This window comes from Hippopotamus amphibius, chromosome 2, assembly GCF_030028045.1.
Source record: "Hippopotamus amphibius kiboko isolate mHipAmp2 chromosome 2, mHipAmp2.hap2, whole genome shotgun sequence".
NCBI lineage: Eukaryota > Metazoa > Chordata > Mammalia > Artiodactyla > Hippopotamidae > Hippopotamus > Hippopotamus amphibius.
Window position 1 is genome coordinate 203748308 of NC_080187.1, and position 20099 is coordinate 203768406.

General features: G+C 40.6%; 1 non-coding gene across 1 annotated transcript; it reads right to left on the reverse strand.

Moving 5' to 3' along the window:
- Nucleotides 1–1334: 1334 nt before the first annotated feature.
- Nucleotides 1335–1407, reverse strand: TRNAR-CCU (transfer RNA arginine (anticodon CCU)). The gene has a single exon. It is a non-coding gene; the product is annotated as a tRNA-Arg (tRNA).
- Nucleotides 1408–20099: the final 18692 nt, after the last annotated feature.

Consider the following 20099-nt stretch of genomic DNA (forward strand, 5'->3'; position numbering starts at 1 on the left):
GCCCTTGTGACATGAACACACAAACATTTCATCAGTGAGTAAATCCACTGAAAGCAGGACATGGGATTTGAGAAGTTGTGCTACCAGCACATCCATGTTTATAGAAGAACATAAACACAGCTATAAACACAATCTCTATGTAGAGAGGGTTTTCCAAAACTATTAGTTTTCCACAGATCAATACTCTACAGAAGAGAAATAAGATACAGGGAAATTAAATTACTTACACAGGGTTACACTCCAGTCATTCATTCATCTAAACCCATAGCTGCAGGTGTCCTTCCTGATTCTTAAATCACAGTGGGAGAAAGTGAAAAACACCCCCCACAGTGGAAACACTCACCACGGCCAGTTGTTTCATTATTTTGTGCCTTATAATCACGAAAGGTTCACCATCATCTTGTATTCAAGCTCTGAAATTATTTTAAAGAAACTATACCATTAATAATATTAATGTTTGCTGAACACTCACTATGTACTGGGGTCTTATTTAATCTCTAAACAACCCCCTAAAGAAGGTAGGGATGTAGAAACTTAAGCTCATGGAGAACAAACAACTTGTCCAAAGCCTCCCATCCAGTAAGAGCAGAGCTGGGACTCAAACCCAGATCCATCTGACTCATTATTCCGTTTGCTTATAACCACTTCCCTATAGTGCCTCCCTCAAAGCTATTTCTCCTGAATCCATCTCCTCTTTAGGTGGTTAGATAAAAGAAAAAGGAACCCTTGTCCCAAGACTTTGAATTGAAACTATACACCTTGTTGATTATACCAGCACCTAAAAGATTAAAGCATGCGATTGTCATAAGCAGGAGATCACTAGTTACACATAATAGTGCTGGACCATTTGTAGACAGAATCCTTGTCCTCTCAGGAAGTGTATTGATTCTCTTTATTTATATCATACCTTGTTCCAAAACAGGATTTGAGGTGATTTACATAATAAAGACCCAGGGAATTTATTGTCAGCTAGAGCCTGACATGGTGAGAATGGAAAAGAAATGCAATTAGCTAAGTAAGGAACCATGAGTAAGGTCACTGATTGACGCATACCGATACCTATGACGCCAGGATGGGAAGAACAAAGTGTGAAAGCAGTTAAAGATGCTCCAGTGGGAATACTGGAGCTGGGGATACTCTCTTTTTTTCAATTGAAGAATAGTTTTTTACAATGTTGTGTTAGTTTCAGGTGTACAGCAAAGTGATTCAGATATGTGTGTGTGTGTGTGTGTGTGTGTATTCTTTTTTAATATTTATTTAGTTATTTATTTATGTAGCAGGGCCGGGTCTTAGCTGCGGCACGCGGGATCTTTGTTGCAGCATGTGGGATCTAGTTCCCTGATCAGGGATCGAACCTGGGCCCCCTGCATCAGGAGTGCGGAGTTTTAACCACTGAACTACCAGAGAGGTCCCTATAGTCTTTATATATATACGTATATATATATATACGTATATATATACATATATATATATATTCTTTTTCAGATTCTTTTCCATTACAGGTTATTACAAGATATTGCATATAGTTCCCAGTGCTATACAGTAGATACTTGTTGTAGTATTAACTTTTAATTTCCATTCTAAGGAAGTTAGTATATTCTTTCCTGTGGTACTTGTCTTAATTATTGCTTAATCCAAGTTGTGTACAGTGTCATTAATATTATTTGAAAAAAAATATTATTTGAACCTCCTTAAGTCAAATAAATTGTCTTTTAAAATTTCAACCACGTAGGTACATTTTACATATGAAGGTGATTCATTATGATACCTTCATATTAAATCAAGCACTTGATATGACTTATTAAATTGATGAACACAGTAATTAATGTGTAGCAGCTATACTTCCTTATGGGCTGTCTAGAAAATAAACTGCTCTAGTCTTGATCCCCAGCCAAATGCTTGATCCTAGTTGGTCACTGATTTATTTGTCTTTTCTCTGTGAATAGCAACCAAAGCTTTAAGTATCCCATCCTGCTTCCCATCACTAACTAATGTTGACCAAAAGCAACATTCCTGTTGAAGACTTATTTTTGTTCTCTGTCCATGGTATCTAGACTCCATTCACATTTTCTTCAATTTTTCTTCTTTAGGGTTTCTTTTTTTAAAATGTTACATTTTATATATGAAAAAAAAAAAAAACCCAAAGCATAATATAGTGAACATATTATTGTTGTCTTGCCTCTTTCTCTCTCCCTCTCTCGTCTCTTTCTCGCTCTCTCTCCCCGCCTCCCTCTCTCTTTAAATATGTTTTACTACATATATACATATATCCCCCTAAGAATTTTTGTTTTCCATTTCTGATGTTTATAGAAATGACAATACTGTAAATATTCTTTTGCAATTTGCTTTCTTCACTCTACATTGTTTGTAAGATTCATTTATGTGTGCACGTACAGCTCTAGTCCATTCATTTTCACTGATGTAGGGTATTCCATTGTGTAAACAGACTTCCTCCTCTTGCTGATGGACGCTTGGATTGTTTCCAGTGTATCCAGTGCTGGTATGAGCACTGGTATACAGGTCTCCTTAGTCACCTGTGCAAAAGTTTCCTAGAGGACATCTCTAGGAACAGACTAGCCAGTAATAGGGTATTTGCACCTTCAGTTTTAATGTAAAATCACTTTCCTCATAGCAGTATATAAGATTTCCTATTGCTCCACTCCTCAGCTACACATAGTATGATCAGATTTTTAAATTTTTCTAATATGCTCAGTGTTGCGGGCTGAATTTTTTCCTCCCAAAATTCATTTGTGAAGTCCTAACCTGTAGTGGCTCAGAATGTGACTATATTTAAAGACAAGATCTTTTAAAGAGGTAGTTAAGGTGAAATGAGATCATTAGGGTGAGCCGTAATCTGATATGACTGGTATCCTTATAAGAAGAGATTAGATTAGAACAAACGTGCACAGAGGAAAGACAATATGAAGAAGATGGCCACCTACAAGTAAGGAGACAGTCCCTTAGAAGAAGTCCACCCTGCCAAAATGTGGATTTGCACTCCTAGCTCCAGATCTGTGTAGAAATAAATTTCTGTTAAGTTCCCTGGTCTGTAGTTCCTTGTTATGGCAGCCCTAGCAAACTAACACAATGAGTTAAAAGTGGTAAATTATCATAATTTTAATTTGCATTTCTATTGTTGATCATTGAGGATTAGCAATTTTGCATATGTTAATTAGCCATTCAGCTTTCTTCTATAAAATTCTTTTAAAAAATATTTTTATTGTGTTGTTTCCTTCTTTTATATGTATATACACATATCAAACACTACTTCTTGGCCATTTTTAAGTATATAAATATCTCCCTGTGACTTGCTTTTCATATTTTTATGATGTCTTTTGAGAAATAGAAAACAGAACTTTGTCTTATAACTCTGGAGGCTGGAAGTCTAACATGAAGGTGTCAGCAGGGCCGTGCTCCTCTGAAACCTGTAGGGGAGAATCCTTCCTTGCCTCTTTCTGGCTTCTGGTTGCTTGCTGGAAACCCTTGGAGCTCCTTGGCTTGCAGCTGTGACACTTCAGTCTCTGCCTGCCTCATTGCATGGCATTCTTTCTCCTGTGTGCTTCTGTGTCTCTCCTCTTCTTAAAAAGACAAGTCTTACTGGATTAAGGGTCTACCCTACTCCAGGATGACCTCATCTTAACTAATTACATCTGTAAGGTGCTATTTTTCTAACTGTGGTCACATTCTGAGGTACCAGGGGTTAGATCTTTAACACATCTTTTGGGGGGAAACAATTCAACCCATAACAATGACTGAAATCATACCTTGTCTGATCCATCTGTCAGCAATGGCCTCCCAACCCAACTTAATATAGGGGGTGGCAGGTAATTTCAGAATCTAGAGCAGGAAAAAATTTAGAAATCCTCATAAAAATTGAACCACCCATTATTTCCAGCACAGGAACCAGAGGTCACTGCTACACCTCTGCTTCTTGGGTAGAGAAATTTATAACTGTTTTCTCTCTAGGGGAAATAGGAACGTTAGCCAACTCACTTAAAGCTCTGCCTCTTTCCGGAGGCCGCTCCAGGCTGGCTGACAGCCAACAGTTACTGTTCAAAGAATAAAACCCCCTCATCATGAATAAGGAAATAGTTGAATACAGCCTGGAATTTCCAGGAAGAAATTAGTTTGTAGAAGTATTTTTGCTCCACGTGGGGGGCTGGGGAGCCACCCCAGTGCAGAGTGGAGCATGGAGGGTCCCAGGCCAGCGCAGGGCAAGGGGGGCCACAAGGGGAATGGCCTTCCCTGGGGAAGACTGCTAAAGCCTGGGCAGGGCCTCCCCGCCTCCCCACCAACTTTTTCTCAGACCAGAGACCTGGGATCTTGGCACAGCCCAAATGGTGAGGAAAGAGCCATAGAGAAGGACAAATACAGAGCACTTCTGGTTGACTTCTCAGGCAAGAAGTCTGAGCCAGATCTGATTTACCTTAGAAGTAAATCATTTCCTTAGAAGGGAAATGTTACATTTCTAGCAATACAGGTATTGTGGAGAAATCTGTAACTATTCCAATTAGAACTAAATATTATTTAACTTGTCTCTGGAATATATATCATACGCATAAACCCTGGGTCAGATCAACAGAGTAAATTTTATTTTAGTGTCTGTCACAGATTGGGTTTCCTGAGAAGCAGAATGAACTACAGATGCATGTGTAAGGAGCTTACTGGAAGATGCTCTCAAGAGATACACCTGTGGGGGATGAGGAGAAGAAAGCAGGATGGGGCAGAGGGAGAAGAGCTGCAGTGCCATCCCAACACAGGCCTCGGCAGATTCCACAAAGAGCTCTGGAACTGGGAGAGCCCTGAAGAGTTGTCTCAGGGCGGGGTAAGAGAGCAGGCAATTATAGCCACTGCCACCTCCCCCCGCCCATCGATCAATCATCGCATGAGAGCGCTCCCAAGGAACGGGGCATGACCTTGATCATGGTGGGTCCCTTAGCTAAGGCAGTTCCCGGAGAAGAATTGATCTGTGACTTGTTGGCGGCTAGGAGAACAAGTGCCTAGGAACTGAAGGGGAGCGCGGTGGTGGTCCACACAGCACACCACAGCCTCCAGCGTGACAATACTCGCACTCTGGAGTACCGTGGGATGGCACTGCCAGAGGGGTTGATGCAGTCAATACACACCATCGCCACTCAGCACAGGCTGGCGTCTTCCCCTCCATTAGCAGAAATATCTCATCCCGAAGATTCCTCCACTTAACGCAGTCCACCTTTCCCTCATTTAATCACAAGTGCACTCGTGCCCTTCCCAGCTGGAGACAAGTGAGCATTACACTGTGGGGCTGCTCTTAGTGTATGTCCAGGTGATAACCATTCCTTGTCTACGGCAAATTCTCAGGTCTGGTTGCCTTTGGGCAGACTGGTTAAATAAACTGAGGCACATCCATATGTTAGATCATTAAAACTGAAGCTGTAGAAGACAATAATGATAAGAAAATAAAACAGTGTGCACCATATGATCCCATTTCTGGGGAAAGAGATACATATGGGAAAAAAATCTATCGGAATGGCCTCTAAAACAGAGTGTGTCATTACCTCTGGACAGTGGAATTGTAGATTATTCTAATTTTTCTCTTTTTGCTTAAATGTGTTTTTTCTGGATCAACCCAATAAACATGTTACTGTTGTAACAGGGAAAAAAAATATTTCTGCTCTAAAGAGTAGATATATCTTGTGAGGGGTGGGCCTTGTGACTACATTAACCAAGTAGTGGTTTGTTTAATCACCAGGGGCAGAAATCAGGAACAGGACTTTAACTGGAATTCATATATTAATCGTGGCCACTTCAGAGCCTGGGAAACTTAGGAAAGGACACGTCTGAGTAAGAAAAGAAGGTTTAGGCCTGTGCTGTTCAAAACAGAGGCCATTAGCCACATGTGACTATTGAGCCCTTGAAATGTGGCTGTTTCGAACTGCGATGTGCTTTAAGTATAAAATATAAGATTTCAAAGCTTTAGTATTAAACAATGTAAAATATCCCATTAATAATTTTTAATATTACATCTTGAGATGATAATATTTTGGATCTATTGGGTAAAATAAAGTAAAATATTGAATACAATTTCTCCTGATTCTTTTGTACAGCACTGGTCTAGACATTTGTCTGGAAGCCTAAATTCTCTGATATACTTCCCCAAAGTACAAACAATTTGAAAAAGTAAATGTCTCACAGGACACCCACTAATCCTACCGTTTTACTTGGTGCTTTCATAGGACCACCTCCGAAAACGGGAGTTGGTTGACAAATGAGCACATCAAACGAGCTCTGGGTGCTACAGGCCATTAAATACAACCACTTAATTGTGTGTATGTCAGTCTATGTAACTGAAGAAATTACACCTCAAGGAAAGTGAAGGAAACACCACGTTGTTGCAGATAGCCGTTAACATCTTCCCTTGGAAGAGCCCTCATGCCTGTCCTGGGGTGCTGCACGGGAACTGCCCATGGCACCGACACACCAGATGTTGACTTGAGCTGAACTGAGCATTTGATGGAAGGATACTGACTCATTCCCAAGGAAGATCAATGACTCGGGAAAGTGCCTTTAAGGAAGAATGGTTTAGTCTTTTTTTTTTTAAATAAATTTATTTATTGCCTGCACTGGGTCTCCCTTGCTGTGTGTGGGCTTTCTCTAGCTGTGGTGAGCGGGCTACCCTTCGTTGCAGTGCACAGACTTCTCATTGTGATGGCTTCTCTGGTTGTGGAGCACAGGCTCTAGGTGCACGGGCTTCAGTAGTTGTGGCACACGGGCTCAATAGCAGTGGCTTGTTCTTAGTTGCTCTGTGGCATGTGGGATCTTCCTGGACCAGGGCTCGAACCTGTGTCCCCTGCATTGGCAGGCGGATTCTTAACCACCGTACCACCAGGGAAGTCCCGAAAGGTTTACTCTTAAGGACGTATAGTTTTCTTTGTTTAATTTATTTCTTGATTTTTAATACTGGTCAGTGTCCAAAATTAAGATGCAGTCAACGGTTACTCCAAGCTGAGATGTTTATATGGAAAAGCACAAACTATGAGTAGCTTACAATTCATACAAATCAATCGAAATCTGGGTAAACTCTTTTATAATATCAGGTAATGTTTATAGAAATTTCAGAGAACACTAAATACATCTCTATCATTTCATCTTCTCAGCTCTCTATGAGGTATTTTTTTCTATCAGCATCAACAAAAGAGTGAAACTTGGGCTTGGAACTAATTCCAAAGTCCCTGTCAGTAGCACCTTTTTATTAGAATAAGATACAACTAATAAGGTGATTGCTGCCTGGGTACTGCTCCCCAAATCCTCGATTCCAGGTTTCAGAAATTCCTCCTCACAGAGGGCCATCTGATGCCTTACCAGGAACGCGCTCACAGTGAGCTCTAATCAGTTACTATTTAGCACCATGCTTCTCAAACTACTCTCCCTGGAACTATGGAATTATGTACGTTTTCTATACGTTTTGTGAGAAAACTTTTCGTATGTATTGGAACATACAAAACATAAAACGTAGATGGATTTTTCAGGGGAAATATGAAACTCCAAGAAATGTCAGCTTGCACCAGATCTCCAGATCTTGAAAGGTACAAGGCTGGCAAGTTTGCTACTTCCGATGTCTCTGTAGGAAGGCTCTGAGAAGCCTTGCCCAAGAGCAAAGAATCTAGGAGCAGACGGTCACAGGCATTGGAGGGAGAAAGCATGAGGTAAAGGGTAGTCCTGGAGGGACCTGGGTAAAAACCCCCCAAAGACAGATGTCACATCAACAGTTTAGTTCACAACCCGCCACCAGGTACTGCAAAATCAGAGATGTCTTAGTTCCTGCTTGCAAAAAGCTTAGTTTAGGAGAGAAAACAGACCTATTAAATCAAGGCATGGAGGTATATGACAAGTGTTTTGGGAAACCCGAAGAGGGTCAGTTTTGTCTGGGGAAGACAGGAAACACTATGGGAAATAGTGGTCTTTGATCTGGGACTTTGGAGATACGAGACAATAGCCAGGTTCAGTCACAAGGGACATTATTCTTATTGCCATCACTACCGTCAGCAATATCCACTCAAGTCAATTTGAGAAGATGGGGCAACGTCAGTGCTGGGACACAGGCAGGAATCATCATAGGAACTGAATCAACTGTCCACAGCATAACAACCGAGATCACCTCTACACCTCTGCTTTTGGACAAGGCTATTCAAATCTGTTTCTTTCCCTAGGGAAACATGAAAACGCATCAATTTGCCCAGGGCCCTGCCTCATCCCTGAAGCTTTCCCAAATTTGCTAAAGAACAATAGTTGCTGCTTAAGGAAATTTTAAAGGGCTATGAAAATATTTCTCCTTCTCCATAATAAATGTTATAAAACACAAAACTTGGTTCAGCTTACAGAAATTTTTTCTCTTAAAATGCCAGATGTTCTCTGCAACTAGCATTTCACTTAAATACAGTTTATTCAAAAACTATTAGCATAATCTACCATGTCCCCGTGCCTTCTCTTCTTTAAAGTTCCATGTGCTGTAAAGCGGATCTTTTTTGAGACAGATGACTGGGGTGTTTCGGTGAAAGAAAAGTTGAAAGTCTCTCTCTCTCTACAGAAGTGCAGTCCGACATCTGTCTTGAGTCATATTTTCCTGCTCGCAGTTAAAATGACACCATGTGCATGTTTCAAGCCAGGTGGGGATGAATCAGATTGAAGTACCCCCTTCTTCACCATTTTGATTGGATGACAGAGACCCAACAAGGCTCTAAGGATGAACTGTCCAACTTGAAGAAACAATGGATTCTGGATCCACTGGGGTAGCTGGGCTTTCCAGTTTAGATAGTGGCTAATATTATTGCTCTGCTTACGTTCGGCATCCCTGAAGCAGTGGCATCTTGGAAGGGAGAAAGCATAATGGCCTCATGGGAGGCTGTATACCATGAGTATAACTTCTGAGAGCAGCAGTGAAATAAGTTCACTGTAGCCAGCCCAGCCCAGCCCAGGGCTTTAAGTTCAGGCATCTTCAAAGCAAACCAATGGACTAAAGAACAAAACTCCCCACATTCCTCTATTTTCTCAGAGTTAAGACTTTGGGTCTTGGTAAGTCTAAATAATTGAGGACCCTCCAATGGTTAATACATAACACTTCTGGCTGCCCTCTACAAGAGAGGGCTTCAAATTATAAGACATTTTTATATCCCAAGTAGTATGAAGAAATCCTTATCTAATACATACAGTACTAAATATTATTCAATTTGTGTCATCTTTGAAAGATGTTTCACACAAATAAATGCTTTGTCAGATCATATGTCATCAAAGGTCCACTTTCTTATAATGTTCTAACATCACTTCACAGTATATCACGTTGTGAGACAGCACACATCTCAAGTTTTCAACAAGACATTTACATACCTTAGTGCTATATACATACTATGGCACCCTTTGTTTCATGAGTGGAAATGAACCATTTCAAAGAAACTTCACATGACAGAACCCAAATATCCCATACTTGACCACAAAAGCACCCTTGCCCTCCCACACAGGAGACAGGCAAACATCGTATCGGGGCCCCTTGTTCTCAGTGTCTCTAGTCTCTAATTGGTGTCCATTCATCTTCTGCATGAAAATCCTCCTGGAATGGGTGGAACCTGTGTACAACAGCAGATCTGTTAATAAATTAAAGCACACCTATCTGAGAGACCATTAAAAATCAATGTTGTAGAAGAGTGTAAGCTCAGAAAACTTAAAAGGAAAAAGTCTGTAAGACAGGATTGTACTAAATGATCCCCTTTCTGAGAGAAAAAGTGTATATATGGCAAACACTGGGGGGATATCCACTAAAATGTTCCCAGCAAGTTGACTTCGGATGGTTGGATTATAGATGATTCTAATCTTTATCTGCTTATCTGTATTTTCTAGATTTACCAAAATAAAGATGTATTACTTCTACAGTAGAATCTCTTCCCCTTAAGAAGCAGATACTTCTCTTGGGAGTTGTAAGTCATGAAGCCACCTTCAGTAGACAATGCATTTGAGTAAGCAATAGCTGAAGGTATCAGGATGTAACTTTAAATATAGTTAGTGTAAGAGTTGCCACTTCAGAGCCTGGGTACTTGGGAAAGGACAAATCAGGGTAAAAGAAAAAGGCTTTAGACACATGGGAAAGCACAAGAGTTCCCTGAAAGCCCAAGAAAAAGTGAAAAGGCTGTAGCCTGATAATAGTGTAGCTTTCCCTGATGCCCTTATATGTCAAATGCTGGGCCCCTTGCCAGGCAAAAATACACCAGCACTACTTAATTGGTGTATATGTGAAGCCATACAACTAGGGGCTTGATAAGAGAGCAATGCACTTATGTTGAAAGGGGGAAACCAAAAACTATGAGCCTGTGGGAGAACTCAACCAGGCCTGGTCCAGGGCAGCAGATGGAAACCAGCCGCAGGAGTGACTCACTAGTGTGGATCTGTGTGGAACTGAGCATTGGACAGACGCATCCTGACCCAGTCCCAAGGAAGGAAATCAGTAACCCTGGGGATGTATGCAGTATGAGGAATGAATGAAAGTAGTTTACAATGAATGACATATTTTGATTTTGGTTATTTTGTTTCTTGACCTTTAAAAGTAGTCAGTGTCATAATTAACATGCAGTCAATGGTTACCCCAGAGAGGTTCCTTTAAAAAAACACAAACTAGTTAAAATTGATCCAAATGAAGCTAAGCTAGGGAAAGCTCTTCAACTACCTCCAAATTTCAAATTCTGTTTTCAGGTAAGAGGAAAAGGGTGGAAACTTTTCTAGTTCTCAGTTTCTTTAATTTCATATTTCTTGTCTCTCTCTTTATTCCTCTCTAAAATATTCTTGCCCTCCTCACTTATAAGGTTTTGAATTCTTGAAGAGATATTAAATCAAGACTTAAATGAAGATTAAGAAAACATTGTTTTGTACTGCGAATTAAAACTGAGCACTGCTTAAAAACTACTATAAATCTTGTAGTTTACTAAATAGAGTGTCAGTGGAACTTTTCAGTCGTTCTGACAACCTGGAAGACCTGGACAGGAAGACCAAATGGTAAAGGGAGGAAGCAAAGAAAGGAGAACTCAATGCACTAGGGAAATAGCATGGTACAGAGTTGAGAGCCAGATTCTATTTCCACCCGTATAAGCATCTTAGATAAGTTCCTTAAACATAAGTAATCCCCTCACCAACCCTATGAGGAAGGCTATTGTTAGTGTCACTATCATCCCCATTTTGTAGACAAGGAGACACGCCCAGAGGGTAAAACCCTTAAAATAATCTGTGGAATATAATTACTGCTATATGTGTCAGTTTTATTTATTTACTTTTTAATATTTATTTATTTATTTGGCTGTATTGGGTCTTAGCTGCGGCACTAACGATCTTCCTTGTGGCATGTGGGATCTTTAGTTGCAGCATGCAGGATCTAGTTCCCTGACCAGGGATCAAACCTGGGGCCCCTCCATTGGGAACATGGAATCTTAACCACTGGACCACCAGGGAAGTCCCTAAGTGTCAGTTTTAAATTCACTTAAAGTGGATATTCAGTACCCAGCCAATCAAGACTACCTGGTCTATTTCCAAAGAACCAAGGCTCAGTCAGTGCTGCTTCTAAACCAAGGAGCCAAGTCTTCCAATGTCTGAGAAATCAAACATAGTTACCATCATTTAATTTCCAGACTAATAATAAAATTGACATTATCAGCTGCTTCTTCATGCTACACATTTATTTAATAATCACACTCTTTAAAAAAAAATTCCCTGTTTAAGGAGTAGGATTACAGTTGAGGAGAAGCTGCCACTCCTGGTTTAATTTAATCTGGGCCATATACAGTATGTGAAAATGTAATGCTCCTTGAAAAATATTCTAGAATAGGAGATTAGCAAATTTTTTTTTGGGGGGGGGGCGGGTAAAGGGCCAGTAGTAGATAATTTGGGCTTTGCTGATCATATACATTTTTGTTGCTGCTGCAGCTGCTTCTTTTTATGACTATACAGTCAACTCTGTAGTAATGTAAAAACCATTTTTAGCTCAGGTGGCCAGACCAAAATTTTAGAATGTAAGCTAAGACTAGTTTTTTAAAGGAATGTTAAAAAACAAAAACAAAGAAGAACAAGGGATAGACATTGTATGTGGCCTGCAAAGCCTAAAATATCTGAAATATTTACTACATAAAAATATTTACTACAGAAAAAGTTTGCTGACTCCTAGAGAATCATAAAATAAAGGTATCATTATAAAAAATTAACCTTCTGTTCCTCAGTTTTTCTAGTCCACAGAGCTAGTTTATTTTTTCAAGATAACAAAAACAACAATACGTAATCACCTCAGAGGATGCTGGAAAGCCATCTGATATTTGACACAACCCAACATCCCTTCCTGATTTAAAATTCTCAGCAAACTAACAATGGAAGAGAACTCCCTTAATCTGATAAAGGACATTTAAGAAAATCTTCAGCTATCACCATATTTAATTAATGATTAAAAACTGAATGCATTCCTCCTAAGTTCAGGAAGAAGAAAAACATGTTCCCTCTCACCATTTCTATTCAGTGCTGTACTGGAGATTGTAACCAGTGCAACAAGGCAAGAAAAAGAAAAGACATACAGAATGGAAAAGAAATAAAACTGTCTTTATTTACAGATAACAGGATTTCCTATATAGAAAATCTGATGGAATCGTCAAAAAAAAAAAAAAAACTATTAGAACTAATAAGTGAGCTTAGTGAATTTGCAAGATACAAGATCAATATGAAAAATCAATTATACTTGTCAAAACCAGCAACAAACAATTGAAAGTTGAAATTTAAAAAACAATACCATTTACAAAAGCATCAAAAAATAGGAACTACTTAGGATAAACCTGACAAAAGATGTACAAGACCTGTAACTGGAACTGCAAAACATTGTGGAAAGAAATGAAAGAAGATATAATTAACATGGAGAGCTATTCCATGGTTCATAGTTCAGAAGACTTAGTATTAAGATGGTGAGTCTCCTCAAATTGAGCAATAGATTCAAGGTAACCCTAATAAAATTCCTAGCAAACATTTTTTGAGAAATTGACAACTTTATTCTAAAATTCATACGGAAATGCAAAGGACCTAGGAGATTCAAAACAACTTTGAAAAAGAAATCAGAAGACTAATAACACTATCTGATTTTAAGACTTACTATAAAGCTACTGTAGTAATCAAAACAGCATTATATTGGCACAAAGATCAACAAATTAATCAACAAAACATAATAGAAAGTCCCAAAATAGAAGCACTCATATTAACAAGTGATCTTTGACAAAGTTGCAAATCAGTGGAGAAAAAACCTTCTCAAAAAATGTTGGAACAACTGAATCTCAATATGCCAAAAAAAAGTTAAATTTGAGCCATATTTTTGAAGTACTGTATACAATTTTTTTTACTACACATAAAAATTAACTCAAAATGGATCACAGGCCTAAATGTAAAATCTAAAACTGTAAAACTCCTAGATGAAAACAAAATAAAACCTTTGTAACCTTTATTTAGGCTACAATATTTTTAGTTACTACCCCAAAAATACAATACACAAAAAAACAAACTAATAAGCCAGACTTTACCAAACTTGTAAACTTCTGCTCTTTAAAGACACTGTCAAATGAAAAGACAAGCCACATATTGAGAGAAAACATCAGATATAACATATCTGATAAATGGCCTATAGCTTTTAAAAATTCTTGAAACTCAGAAATAAAAAGTGGAGAGGGGGACAAGAGATTTGAAGGGACACTTCAAAGAAAATATGTGAATGGCAAGTAAACATAAGAAAAGATGTTCAACATCACTAGTCGTTAGAAAATTGCAATTTTAAACCACAGTGAGATATCTCTAAATCTATCAGAATGCTAAAATAAAAAGATGATGTTGGCAGGGAGAGAATGCTCAGACACTGTTAATGGTAATGTAAAGTGGTACCATCAATTCAGAGAACAGTTTGGTACTTTCTTTGGCTGTTAAATATATGCCTACCATATGATGAGGCAGTTATCCCACACGCACAAACAGCCTCAACCCAGCTTTTTAAAAAAACACAAATAGTGAACCCTAATGTAAACTATGGACTTTAGTTAATAGAAGTTTAAAAATATAAAGATTTTATGTTTACAATTTCTCATGTGGGAGTGGGGATTCAAATCCACCCAAAAGTACTGATATGAGATTCTCCTAACCCCTCCAAACAGCCTTGCCATCTCTATGACTTACTTGTGTCTTGAGGCATTTGTAGAGCAGCATTGTCTGGAAGTAGCCAAATATCCTGATGTGGAACGTGGGAAGGCTCAGGCATTTGCTCCCGTGAGAACTGGAAGTTCTGAGAGTGCAGGGAAGACGATGTGTTTGCTCACTGAGGAACAGCCTGTGTTCTGGCAAGTCAGTCCCATGGTGAAAGGTGGAGGCTGAGCCTCTGGCCCACCAGTCTTTCGTCTTAAGTAGCCCACCAGCTCTCTTCCTGCCCAGATTACTCTGGCTGTTCACAACAGCAGGCCCGCATTTCCCACCTTTATCCAGGATGGGCTCCTTGGATGCTCTGCCCCTCCCCCTCACTCCAACACCCCCTCTTTTTCCTCTTCCACAAAGCATGGTTCATTTCTTCCACAGTAGGGTTCCATCGAAGGCCAACTTTGGTCTCACTTTCCTAGAGAATTCAACCTGGGAACTTTGGAACTCTTCAAGGTCAAATCTTTTACTTCACAAATAAGGTAACAGATTCCATGAGGTAAGGTGACTTTCGTAGGGCCATATAGTTTATAATTTGTTTTATATCCACCCTCACACTATAGGCAATTAGATAATCTAATTGCTACCATGATGGTATGTCCAAGATTTTCAGTCCCAATTTCAAATATTCTGTATAGTCATCAGGCCACATTAAGAATTTCACTAACGAAAAAACATTGCAACCACTATTGCAGACATGTTAAGAGGGACCTTCTGGAAGCAATACATTTCTGTTGTTGAATCCAACTTTCCAATTCTGTAGCACTGATTTTAACTTTTTAGGGCAATGGACCCCCCTTTAGGAAACTGATGGAAGCTATGGATCATCTCCACCCAAAAACATTTACATAGAAACATAAAATTTTGCTCCATGACTTAACTATGCAATACATGACAGTGAAAATCCTTAATCTGATAGCAGAAATGTCAGCATTACCTGCCATGTGGCCAGGGAATATTCTCAAATAGCTCTTAAATCCTAACAAAAATTTGCAAATATTTATATAGTATGACAGATTACAGAGCATGTTTAATCCTCACAACAACCCTGGGAGGTAGGTATCAATATCCCACTCTTACCCACAAGGAAACCAGAACCCAAAGAAATCTAGAGATGTGCCCAAGTTCACATGGCTAATAGTCCACAGCCAGGACTAGAACACAGGCTTTTTGTTCCCAGTTCAAAACATGTTCACATTCAATATTTTCCATTTTGGAATCAAGGTTCTACCCAGGGAAAACTCACTGGCAACCCCTTTCAACAAGTAGTTCTTTTTAAAATTGAACAAGAAGCATGAGGGGACTATAAGAGACTACAGACTGGATCCTATCATGCTATTTGTGGTTGCACTTTCCAAGCATTACTTCCAGGCAGTGATACCAGAAAGAATGTTATTAGAATTTCAGGCTTTGGAGTCCAGACAGTAAACACCATTGAAAGGAAAACAAAACAAAACCAGATGCCAGAAGTGGTAAGACACAGAGGTTTGTTTTTGTTTTTGTTTTTGTTTTTACTGTGGTTAGGAATTATCTGGCCTTTTCCCAAAAAACAGCTGAAAGTTAGTTGGGAGGACAGCCAATAGCATCTTAGAAAAGGCAGAACATACACCAAAAGGGAGATATGAGAGCTGGCGAAAAAACTTGCAAACATCACAGAAAGATTAAGATGCTAGGAAATTTGCTAAATGGAAAAACACCTCCGGTAAGGGAAAGCAGGGTGAGAACTCCTAATCAATTCATAAGTCAGAGATTTCAGAATCTCCATGAAGGTGCTGGTCATACTCTTGATGACCCAGAACTCCTCCTTTGGCCATCTGCTCAAAGAAATGAAGATGGGGAGACTGTGACTTCATGCCATTGTTGCTGGGCTGGATCAGTGGAAACTAAATGCCTGTCCAAGGATGGTGGCAATTTTTGGAAAGGTCTCAAAGGCCCATGGCAAATGAGAAAAATATGGTGGTGCTGTTGTTTCAGTAAAGGTATCTGTTCAACTTAAAGCACTGTCCATCACTATAGGACCTTGATACACAAAACGCTCTTCAAAATATTTGCTAAAATGATAGCAGTACAGCCAATGTCCTTCACCTGACTTTGTGTCTATGGGTTAGAGTGTCTACCCACCCAGTACCTTAGTTCCAGGGTCTTTTGGACTCTGGCCAGGTAGCTTCAGACCAACTTTGTTCCCCTCAGACTCTGGAAACACAGCTACTTTTCAATGTCTGCTTTATAAAACTAAACCTAGATATATAGCAAACCTTTACTCTCAGAAGGCTACCAATCTGGAAACTCTCTGCGCCCTCCACCTCTAAGAATATGGAAGATGTTAAATACCTACATAAAAGTACCTTACCCCAAAAGGTTCTCCCATCAAGGCATGAAAACAGCTCTTCCTGCTCTTTCCCACCCGCAGCCTCAACAAAAACCCTTAACCAACCTTAAATACTGGTGATCTCTTCTACAAGAGGGGCATGTGTTCTCTGGTCCTTGGGCTTCCTGGACTTCAGGAACCCATAAATTGGATACCAAAATATTTTTCTTCAGCTTATTTTTTATTATTTTGGGATAAAGATCGTTCTTTATTCTTCTTTGTTTGTATTTTCCAATTTTCTCACAACTTCTTTTACTCTGTTTCACACATAGCGTGACAGCCAAGCCAGAGCCCAAGGTGAGTTGCAATTGAAACCCCACAACCATGCAGAGGTACTTCCGGGAAAGGAGAGGTTATAATGTGACCCCTCCCACCGTGCCTGTGGGTGTGGCATCCGGACACATGAAGCATCCTCTCCTTGACTCACTTCAGACTCCTGCCTGCTACCTGTAACACCACCCCAGATACCACCCAAAGAGACGCCATGAGGAGAGTCTGAATTCTTAGACCATACATGTGAGCTGATCTTCTACCCTCAGCCCCATAGCAATTCTAAAGAGAAAACTTCAAAACCCATTGTGGGGAGGTGTCTTCATTTTCTTAGCCCCCTCCTTACCTACACACAGAAAAGGGAGTTCTTAGAAACCCACTTCTCACCCCACACTCTACAGTCAACCATGACATTATCTCCCCACGACATGTGAGTTCTTCTAGAGCAGGGAATGACTCTTGTTCATCTTTTATCCTCAGTACCTTGGTAGACCTGGCATGCAGTCAACACTCAAGGGTTTGAAGGAAGGAAAGGAGGGGGGAAAGAAGCAAAGTAGAGACAGAGAGAAGGAGGTTGAGCTTTTCCGATTTTGTCTGTGGGTGTCTTACATGTTTCTGCCCTTGCGTCCCCACCTCTTCTTAGCCTTTGCCCTTTCCTTAATATTCATTTCTCTTTCTTTTCATATAACCTCTACCTAAAGCAAATTTTCTCTTGCTTTTCCCCCTCATTTTTCTCCGCTGCTGCTGTAAGCCTAAATTCTCCCGTGTTTTTATTCTCTATAATTTTCTTGGTTTTCTCCTTTGCTTACTCTAGCTTTGTCATTCTTCTTGGCCTCATTTATTTTTCCCTTATGGTGAGAATCAACAGACCTAAGGTAAATGAAAAGGAAAGAAATGCTGAAAGAAGAATACCTCAAAATGATGAAAAGGGAAGCAATAGTCAAAAAGAAGAGGCCCACAGGGACTTCCTAGGTGGCTCAGTGTTTAAGAATCTGCCTGCCAATGCAGGGGACACGGGTTTGAGCCCTGGTCCGGGAAGATCCCACATGCTGCAGAGCAACTAAGCCCGTGCGCCACAACTATTGAGCCTGCGCTCTAGAGCCATAAGCCACAACTATTGAGCCCACGTGCCACAGCTACTAAAGCCCACATGCCTAGAGCCCGTGCTCCGTAACAAGAGAAGCCACTGCAATGAGGCGAACGTGCACAGCAGTGAAGAGTAGCCCCTGCTCGCTGCAACTAGAGAAAGCCCGTGTGCAGCAATGAAGACCCAATGCGGCCAATAAATAAATAAATTTATGTAAAAAAAAAAACACACAAAAATGAAGAGGCCCAGAAAAGCAAAGCCCACAGGTCCAGTAAATACAAATAATTCCTTTTCCTCCTTGCCTTACCACAAAGGACAAGAAATTTCCATTCATGTGTTTTCTAACGTATACTCTGGCTTTTTCAAAGTTGCCCCCAAAGTTCTTCTAGTTACCATCAACCTAGGAACTGATGCTCTCAAGGGTATATCTCTTCATTCAACATGGGGACACCTGGTGCTTGGTCTTTCTGCACACTGCTCCAAAGAGGCAGCTCCAGGTCCTGTTTTGAGTGACATCAAAGACCCCAACTAGCACCCTAAGGCTGGGGAGGAGTCTTTGCTCAGTGCCACTGCCATGCACCCCATGTCCCTACCCCACTGGATCATAGTCCAATCTCCCCCAGAGCTGATGCCTCTGCAGACACCCTCTTCCCAGCGCTAATCTGGGTTCCAAAAGTTTCTGGCCTCGTCAGATGATCACGCAATTGGAGGAAGGGACAAAACTCAGGATCCCTACAAATTCAATCCCAGGTTCCCACCAGAATCCAACACTCTTTCCCACTTAGTCTAGTCTAGCAGCACAGAGGGTAGGTTTTCAGTGTGGGAACAACAGCACGGGCTAACTTTAGGCACTTTGGTGATACCAACATGGAGGGGAGAGCTAAGAGATCAAAGAAGCAAATCACCAAAAAGACTTTTCCAGTTTAGAACCTAGATATGTAACTGACATTATACATCCACTGTCCTTCCTGTTAGGGAGAGGATCTAAGCAGACCATGGAGATGCCATTTATAGTGACTACCTGCCTAGCGATGAATCTCACACCTCCTGCTCAACCAAAGACTCGGGTTGCCACTTGCCAGACCTTGAATACTAAAGGGCATTCTGTCTCAAGGCTGGATCCCAGATTCTTAACAGCCCTTAAAATTGCATTTGGGACTGGGGCGGGGAGGGTGGGGGGGATGCGAGGTGGAGGCGGGGGAGTCAAGGAAGGGAGGGAATACAGGGATATGTGTATAAAAACAAATGATTGAACTTGGTGTACCCCCCCAAAAAATAATAAATAAATAAGTAAAATTAAAAAAAAAAAATTGCATTTGGACTGCTGTTTCGTTAACTCTGCAATATTGTTTCTATCTTCCAGGCCCCCTTACAGAGACACGGAAGGAAGGAAGACGTCATCTTCCTCTAATTCCACATGTGTCCCTTAGGTCAGGAATGACTATCAGCAGTGACGCGCCACCCTCTTAAGTCTTTTCTAATTACTACTGCCATGGACGTGAATATTCCTATATAGGCTTAGCCTAATTTAAAATAAGTTGTAAGAGTGCCTGCACCACAGGACCTTAAAGGCAGCCTTTCTTACTACTCCAGGTGGCATCTATTTTACTTCCCCAGTTCAGGAAAAGCACCCCCCAATCCCCAAATGCCCAGCAATTCTGGTGAGCCCACACCCAGATTCAGTCTAATATTTCAGGGTTCCTACCTCGGGCCACCACAAATGTTTGCCTCATTAACAGACAGACGTCACAGCCTTAATGCAGCTCACACACCCCGCTGAACCTACAAGCCAGAACGCCTGCACTAATTAAGAGAGCAGTGGACTCTCCCACCTGGGAGGGAACTCATGGAAGGCAATATTCTTTTAATCCCTTGAACCTAACAGCATGCTTAACTGTCACATGACTTCTCCAATGACATCAAAGTGACTTAAAAGTCATTTGGGGAATTAGTTTTGCCTCCATCTAGTAAGAAGGGGAAGAGGGGTTACACTGTTGTATCCTAAGAGATGAGAAGGCTTTGACAGGGAAAAGAAAGGAGAGGAAGGAAAATAGGGATGGCCTGGAGGGCTGGAAGCCCTAGGTTTGTCTGGTGGGGACAGGACTCTGGATGCAGAGGCTGCGTCTGCAGGAACCCTCACTGGTTGTAGGTTTCACTAAA